General features: G+C 45.4%; 1 non-coding gene across 1 annotated transcript; it reads left to right on the forward strand.

Moving 5' to 3' along the window:
* Positions 1 to 4,943: 4,943 nt before the first annotated feature.
* On the forward strand, positions 4,944 to 5,017 carry Trnai-aau (transfer RNA isoleucine (anticodon AAU)). Its single transcript has one exon. It is a non-coding gene; the product is annotated as a tRNA-Ile (tRNA).
* Positions 5,018 to 8,840: the final 3,823 nt, after the last annotated feature.

Consider the following 8,840-nt stretch of genomic DNA (forward strand, 5'->3'; position numbering starts at 1 on the left):
AGCAGTTTATACGGAAAGGCATATATACGGCGGACGAGTAGCAGTGCCGCCGATTATATGCTAATCGTTGGCGTTATGTATATATTGGCCGAAGCAGTGGTCGCTCGGCGTGTCATTAACTAACGATTAACGCGCTCCTATACTGCGCGCGACTGAGGAAGCTGTACGGAGAAAGCCGCGAACTGTGACGCGAATAGGTTCGCCTGTGTACGTGCTTTTTGACGTTACAAGTTCTTTGCGTGACGTGCGCGTTTCGGGGAATCTGTAATGAAGGAGGGGCCATTGCGCGTGTTACAGAATTGGGGAAATTCTGTCATCCGAGCGATCCGGGGAGAAAACGAAAAAAAAAAAAACGCCGCCCTCTCTATGATCGATATCTATAAACGACGAATGATGCGACGTTAGTGGTTGTTGCACACCTACTGTATAGCGCCCGGTACGAACCAATTAAACCTGACGACTAACCAATTAACCAGTTACCAACCTGACAAGGAAGTGAACAGCGGTTCGCTCGGAGCTGGCTGCCTTGGCATTTCTTCTCGCGACACTATTCGCGATTTCCCCGAGTGACAAAAACTGTAAACGGGGTAAGCTCTCTCTCTCTCTCTGTTTGTCCCTATATCATCATCGTCATCAGCCAATTTGATGTCCACTGCTGGACGAAGGCCTCTCCCTGCGACCTCCAATTACCCCTGTCTTGTGCTAGCTGATACCAACTTGAGCCTGAAAATTTCCTAACTTCATCACTCCACCTAGTTTTCTGCCGTCCTCGACTGCTTTTCCCTTCTCTTGGTCCCCATTATGTAACTCTAATGGTCTACCGGTTATCCATCCTACGCATTACATGGCCTGCCCAGCTCCATTTTTTTTTCTCTTAATGTCAATTAGAATATTCGCTATCCCCGTTTGCTCTCCGATCCACACCGCTCTCTTTCTGTCTTTTAACGGTAGGCCTAACATTTTTTCGTTCTATCGCTCTTTGTGCGGTCCTTAACTTGTTCTCGAGCTTCTTTGTTAACCTTCACGTTTCTGCCCCATGTGTTAGCACCGGTAGAATGCAATGATTCTACTGATTCTACACTTTTTTTTCCAACGACAGTGGTAAGCTCCCAGTCAGGATTTGGCGATGCCTGCCGTATGTACTCCAATCCAATTTTATTCTTCTGTAAATTTCTTTCTCATGATTAAGGTCCCCTGTGAGTAATTGACCTAAATAAAGGTACTCATTTACAGACTCTATCCTCACTCCTAAGCATTCCAAGTCTAAGAGCTTGAATACTTCTAAGCATGCAGTGAATAGCATTGGAGAGATTCTGTCTCCTTGCCTGACTTCTTACCTGATAGGTGACCTTCTGCTTTTCTTGTGGAGAACCAAGGTAGCTGTGGAATCCTTGTAGATATTTGCCAAGATATTCACGTATGCCTCCTGTACTCTTTGATTGATGTTCCTGTACTCCTTGGTTACACAATGCCTCTATGACTGCTGGTATCTCTACTGAATAAAGTACCTTTCCATGTACAGCATCCAGAGCAGCCAAGCTAATTTCATTCGAAATAGTGATGAATAGGATACAGAGGCTCCTTCTATAACTAGTGATGAAGTTAGAAGGGCCTTGCAAGACATGACCCGGGGAAACGCGGCTGGAGAAGATGCAATAACAGTCGATTTAATCAAAGATGGAGGAGTTATCATGCTTGAAAAGCTTGCGGCCCTTTATACGCAATGCCTCACAACTTCAAGTGTACTAGAGAGCTGGAAGAACGCCAACATTATACTCATCCATAAGAAGTGAGACGTTAGAGAATTGAAAAATTATAGGCCCACTTTAGCTTGCTTCCAATATTGTATAAAGTATTCACCAATATAATTTCCAATAGAATCACGGCAACACTTCACTTCAATCAACCAAGAGAACAGGCTGGCTTCAGGAAGGGATATTCTAGGTTAGATCATATCCATGTCATCAATCAGGTAATCGAGAAATCTGCGGAGTACAATAAACCCCGCTTTCATAGGTTATGAGAATGCATTTGATTTGTCCCTATATCCCGTTAATATACAGCGCAGGGTAGCAAACCGTGCACCTGCCGCGGTGGCTTAGCGGATGCACGAGGTCGCGGTATCAGATCCCAGCCGCGGCGGCCACATTTTGATAGGGGTAAAATGCAAAAACACCTGTGTCCCGCGCATCGGGGGCATGTTAAAAATCCCCCGGGGGTCAAAATTAATCCGGAGACCCCCCCGCCACTACGGCGTGCCTCATAATCAAATCGTAGCTTCGGTGCGTATGACCCCAGTATTCATTCATTCAGGGTAGCAAACCGGATGTGCGTCTAGTTAACCTTCCTGACTTTCCTATCATCTTTCTCACCTCTGTAAAAAAAATTCGTCGGTCCTTCCACTTCGTGAAGATGGTTGATAAGCGAAGTTTGTCCCTTTGTATACTTTTAACCGTCCCCTTTGCCATCAACTTTGTTTACTGGAATCTGCCCTTGTTCTTCATCCTGCCTTAGAATCTCTTCATTCATTCATTCATTCATTCATTCATTCATTCATTCATTCATTCATTCATACTTGTGTCGCTGTTCGTCGGAGCGGATCACACTGATGAGGGACAAGTTGTTGTCGAATCACAAACGCTTGCGTTCGATGTCTCGAGTTTGTTTGGCGGTGTGGTTAGCAGCATCCGCCTGTCATTGCCGCTTGCGATTCTTCGAAATTAAATTGCTTCAAAATTAAATCTGTCCGTCACGTAAGACAATGAATGGCTCATACCGCCTTAAGCAATGGCTCATACCCCCGTAAACGCGGCCTCCCCATTACGACGACAAAAGAGAACTCAAATTCTACGCTGGAATGATGAGCGGCAACGGAGCCAGCTGTGGAAGCAGACGGCGAACGCGGGAGCAGTGGCACGAGCGCGTTCGCGCGGTTGCGCCACGTGCCAGCTCTGGAAGAAGACGACCACGCTGGAGCCATTGCTGATGATGATAGTTTTTGCGTACAAGGACGCCACCGAAGTCTGTGCCTTATAACAAAAAATAGCTCGAAAAAAATACTGCGCACAGCAGCAAGCTCGAATTACAGCTGCGATGAGCGAAGCTGTAGTTGAAAACTAATCTGACCACCTGGTGCGCACCGAAATATTAAAGCGAATTGCTGTGCTTGCGAAACCTCCCGAAATTTTCTGACCTGGCTATACCGCTTTATTCAATTGAATTCTGGGGGTTTTACGTGCCAAAACCACGATTTGATTCTGAGGCACGCCGGTCACAGTGTGGATTGTACGTTGATGGTCCCGTCCACTAAACTGATTAGCATAGTGTGAGCGAGGAGACCTGAAATAAGGGTACCGCCCCAGTTCACAAGGGTATTTAAACGAGTGTGTGGAGACGAAAAAGGGGAAGCGAGCGAGCCGATAATCGGCCGCCGCTAGTCTGTGTATGCTATTTTGTCCTAATAAACCGATGTATTCCTAAGTTGGCCTCCCTGAGCTCGAAGTGTCGCCGGACGGCGACACTGTATATACGCTACGCTTGTTCGTTAAAAATGCCTATAATAATAGTGGAAAGGGACCACGGTCACGTGGCATACTACGCACACGTCTCTGGTCACAATATACATGACGAGCACCGAGACGTCTAATAACTGTGCAGGCAGCCATTCAGAACCAGCAACCTCCCGCTGTGGCGGTATATATGCCAGTCTGCAGAGACTAACACACCGCCTGGTCGACACTAAAAATCTGTTTCGCCCCACCCCCCGCTGCCGCCGACACATCTACCTCGAACCAAGACGCTGGCATCCCTCCCAAGCAAGAAGTCGCCCGATGGGTTTCGGGTGTTGTACCCCCCCCCCCCCCTCCCCCATGCACGCGTCCAGCCCCATCAGTCCAACGTGTACCTTCAGTGCTCTGTTCACATTGTCATTACAATTCGGGAAGTGGCTTGAGGTCGAATTTTCCTGCTTAACAAAAACACTCCATCACTGCCTTGTATTTATTCATTCACTCCGAAATTACTTCGAGTAAGACGCTGAAGAATTAAACACCGTCATCATCCTTGGTGTCATTGTTATTATAAGTATTAGGCATTTTATTTGCTGTTGGATTCCTCTGGCTAAATCAAGGAAATTGCATATTATGCAAAGTGCTTGCTCCCCCCCCCCCCGCCCCCCACAAAAAAAATTAACCCCCCCCCCCCCCCCTGGCAAATATCCTGGGTGCGCTACTGGCGTGCCTCATAATCAGAACGTGGTTTTGCCGCGTAAAACCCCATAATTTTAAAGCATCAAGACGGACACCTTAATCCACCCTAGTCCTCCTTAATCATCTTTCATCCACCTTAGTCGACCTTAAACGTCCTTCATCCACCTTAATTGGTGGATAGACTGTGACGTAATGGTCATTCATCACTGGTTTTGACACTTAGGTTAAGGAACATACATACATACATACATGCATGCATGCATGCATACATACATACATACGCGACTGTGGATTCAATTTTGTCGATGCGACTTATTTCTACACACCCTGTCGAAGCACGCACTTTTCGTCAGAACTTCGCCATATACAGCTTCTCTGTAAAAAAAAAATGTTCCTTTGTGGACGAAAACCTTTCTGCAAGATTTTATATATATATATATATATATATATATATATATATATATATATATATATATATATATATATATATATATATATATACAATGGCTGACTCACTGACGTGCCTGAAAGAAGAAAAAAATACTGTAGTTCGCACACGTACAAGTGACTCAAGTTTGCCGCGGTCATCTTGACGCACAAGGAAAATAAATATAAAGCAAGCGCCGTGTCTTGGGTAGGGTGGCTATCTTGGCTTCACGTGCTCTCTCTTTCTGGGCACGGCGCCAGCAGCGGCGAGCGTTTCAAGTGCCCGCATTCAGCATGTCGGTGCAGCTTGGCCTGCTAGCTCAGTCGGTTAGAGCGTCGTGCTAATAACGCGAAGGTCGTAGGTTCGATCCCTGCGCAGGCCAATTTTTTTTTTTTTTTTTTTTTTTAATGACGTGTTTGCCTGAGGCCGCAACTCGCCCGGCAACACTTTGTGCTAGTATTCAACTGAAAAGGCGCAGCTGTAAGAGTAGTAGTATACAGTACCATACAGTAGTAGTAGTTTTGTTCCGTTTACCGCAATGTGTTTGATTTTTGTGTGTGTGTTCTGTTTATTATGTTGCGCTTTTTTTTTTCATTATGTTTCATTCAGTGTTGCTGTTCTGTCAAATTTTATTCTTGTTGCCTATTCCTTTAATACGTTTCTCTAGATTGTCATAGAATTTTTGTCACCCCCCTATGTAATACCCTCGTTGTGAGGGCCTTTGGGGGTTTCTTGAAATAAAAAAAAAATTTAAAAAAAATGCGCTGTGTCACGCTGGCCCATACCGACCCTGGAGGATGCCAAGAATTATAGTATTAGAGAAATTAGAGTATACTTAAATGGTAGAATAAGGTGAGCACAAGTTGAAACAGGTAGGTTAGAATTAAAGGAAGAGAGGAACAAATAAAAAGAAACAGAAATTTGGAATATGTTAATAAGTGAAGGAATAAACCGGAACATAAAAAAATAAGGCCAATCGGGGAGGAAGTTCAAAAAGTAATACTGCCTCAACTTAGCGATACATTCGCATGAAACCTGAATGGAATTTCTGAATGGTTGAGGAGTCGTTCCGGTCGATGTGTTGTCCATTACTCGAGACACTCAAGGATAGTGATAACCCTTTATCCACACTGTGACCGCAGCGTTTAATTGTGACCCCCGGGGACTTCGATCCGGTCGAACGTATTTGGGCATGCAAGTTTGCTAAGAAAAATATTTTATCCCGCAGTCAACTACAGGCACTTTTTTTTTATGTGGTCGAGTATAAGATGAACTGCGCATGCATTGAGCTCATGTATGGTTGCTTGTGCGTTTTGGGCTGATGGAATGGTTTATTTATTTATTTATTTATTTATTTATTTATTTATTTATTTATTTATTTATTTATTTATTTATTTATTTATTTATTTATTTATTAAACTGCGTTCTGACTGCTTAGCAAAATTGGGGCCACCTGAAGGGATCTAAATAATTGCATGGTATTGCAATTCACATTCTCATAGTTATTACTGTGAAGTTAGTGTGCTAGTCCACAGGTTGAAATGAGACTGTGTGTGTGTGTGTGTGCGTGTGCGTGTGCGCGTGCGAGCGAGAGAGTTCTGCAGGACGGTTAAAGACGACTTTCGAAGTGTATAGTTCTTTTTTCTTTTTTAAACTTCTAGGGGACCGCTTCAACTATCGAAGTTGTTAGGGCTGCGTGCTTGAGGAAATGCTACAGAGAAAATGACGTTTGCCAGTGCGCGTGATTTTTAGGCCGCTGCTTGCGGGCCAGAGAAATTCTAGGGGAAGCTCTGTTGTTTGAAGTCAGGACGGGAGTATTGCGGACTAAGATGTACCGAGTCAAGTGCCAAGCTATAGACACGTCGTGCGGTGTATTTGGAAATGAAAAGGAAAGGGCTGAACACCTCATACTTTTCTGTAAAGGGCTTAACGTACCCTACAGTGCAGAACAACGGGGCTGATTTTTTCAAAGCATTGGGGTTTAGGGACAGTGGAGGCAAAATAGACTTTAAGCGGGTAGAAATAACCAAACGGAGGTTATCTGATTGGTGGCTAAAATCATGGCAGGGGTGAAATTTCACCCACCACAAAGTACAAAATATGTTATAGTCGCGGTTAGGTGGCGTATGCCACCGCCCGATTTAAAGGGTTCAGCCTCATCCATCCCCATCCATCCATCCGTCTTCCAGACGGCTCGAAACGCGTTACATTCTTGGCCTCGAAGCTGTCTCGGCTGACTCCTTAGCTGCCTGCGTAGGCTGTTTCTGAAGCTGGCCAGAATTGGAACACACCCATGAAACATGTATACTTATAAAGCGCACTTCCTTTCAGCCTCAAATAGACGAGGCAAGCACAAACGGGTGGAGCTATACCACGTGGTATAGATCTGTCATTGCAGGAAGCTCTTATTTTCTCTTACTGATGGTGAATGGGAACTTGCGATCACTGAAGTGAAAGGGGCAGTATTTGTCACATATATATCTGTGGCTAGGCAAAACAAATGAGCTTTTGATTTATTGATCAATTAAATAAATATTTAAACACGCCCAACCAACTCGACCTCACGTCTATACGGGACGCCGTGTTGGCAGGCTCCGGATTATTCTTTCCCGCCGTTCTTTAATTTGCATGCTCGGTACATCAGCGTTCGTTCTTTCTTCTGAATCGTGTCCCCTTCGGAGTGCAGCCTACATGTCTGTATATAATATATGGGTCCACGTACGACGTCACAGCCGCGCTTTGCGCCTGGCTGTTGCTTCACCGTATTCTGCGTAACGAAGCGGTTGACGTCGGGAAAAGCCGCGGCCGCATTATCCCATCCAGGCCCGCTTTACGTATAGCCATTTGTTTTGACGTTGAACGAGCGCGCATTCTGAGTCCGCTTCTCCGCAAGCTCGTTTTTTGTGACGCGCACTACAAAGACATTCGTTTCTGTCGTCGGGCGGTTGTTTTGTCCTCCTCAGACTGTTTTCCGAGTCCTTTCTTATTACTTACTGGTACGTTACGAACCCGGTAAAAAAAATAATAATGATAATAAGGGAGGGCCTTACACGAGTAAATACGGTAATACTTTTGAAATCCGTGGCGTCACGCTGACGTTTCGACGCTGGAGTTTCGGCGCTAAATTAACGAAAGTGAACGTTTTGAACGAATACCTTGTCACTCTCGGCTGCTTTAGTGTTGAAGTATATTTCGTGTCAACTCGCGGTATTCGAAAGGAACTTCACGGATGATTTTCGTCATCTGCCATGACGACACAACGATCTATATAAGACCTAAATTGGCGGTAATTTTCGGGAAAAAACCGCATCCACGGGGTTTTGCGCGCGTCTGACTTTATATCCGCGCGGAATGAATATATGTCGCGTGTAATTGCTTCTTCGTTAATTTTCAAGATGATTAAAAGCGGAATTGGGTACACTCGGGGACGTTACAGCGGGTCGGCCAATGTATATGAACGAGCGCCGCGCTTTGCGTACTTATTCGTCCGCGTTGCGAAAGTCGCTATAATTATCCTATATTATCCATCAAGCGAAAAGGAGTAGCCGTCGCCAGCAAAAGGCGACAACAACACCTCTGTTTATTATTAATATTATTTTTTATCTCAATAACCACAACAAAAAATGATCGGCACATTTTGCTGCGACATCTCAGCTCGAAACCGCTGTGTGCGTGTCTGTGCTTTCCCTCAGTACGCGCTGACGTCATCGTAAATTGGGTAGTCGTCAGCCTAAACCTCCTCATAGCTGAGAGCGGGGGCTAACCCCCGCGCTTGCAGGTGTTTTAGCCCTAATCAGTATTCCACGGGCAGCTGACGGAAGCGCCCACACAGCTATTACATTGAAGCCACCGCAACGGTCGACACTTTCGTGCGCTTCCTGAAGTAACGCCTAAATCGCGCGAGTGGGTGAACGTCAAAGGCATGTGGCGTGATCGGGTTTCGTTAAATCAAGTTTCGACTGCATGTGCGCAAACTATCTTGTATTCTCTTCACGGGTATTCCCTTCTCGGTTGAAATGCCTTTTTTTTACGAAGTGGGTCGAGACATTCTATATCGTCTCGCATGGAGTCTGACGTGAGTCGAGTCGGATTAGCATTCGATCTCGGGGCATTATAATATAGTATATAGTTCACGTAATGAACGTTGGCACGCGTCCGAATGCGCGGCGCCAATTGACAGCTCGTTTAAGCGCCGCGCCGGCGGT

The sequence above is a fragment of the Dermacentor silvarum genome, unplaced genomic scaffold (assembly GCF_013339745.2).
Source record: "Dermacentor silvarum isolate Dsil-2018 unplaced genomic scaffold, BIME_Dsil_1.4 Seq144, whole genome shotgun sequence".
NCBI lineage: Eukaryota > Metazoa > Arthropoda > Arachnida > Ixodida > Ixodidae > Dermacentor > Dermacentor silvarum.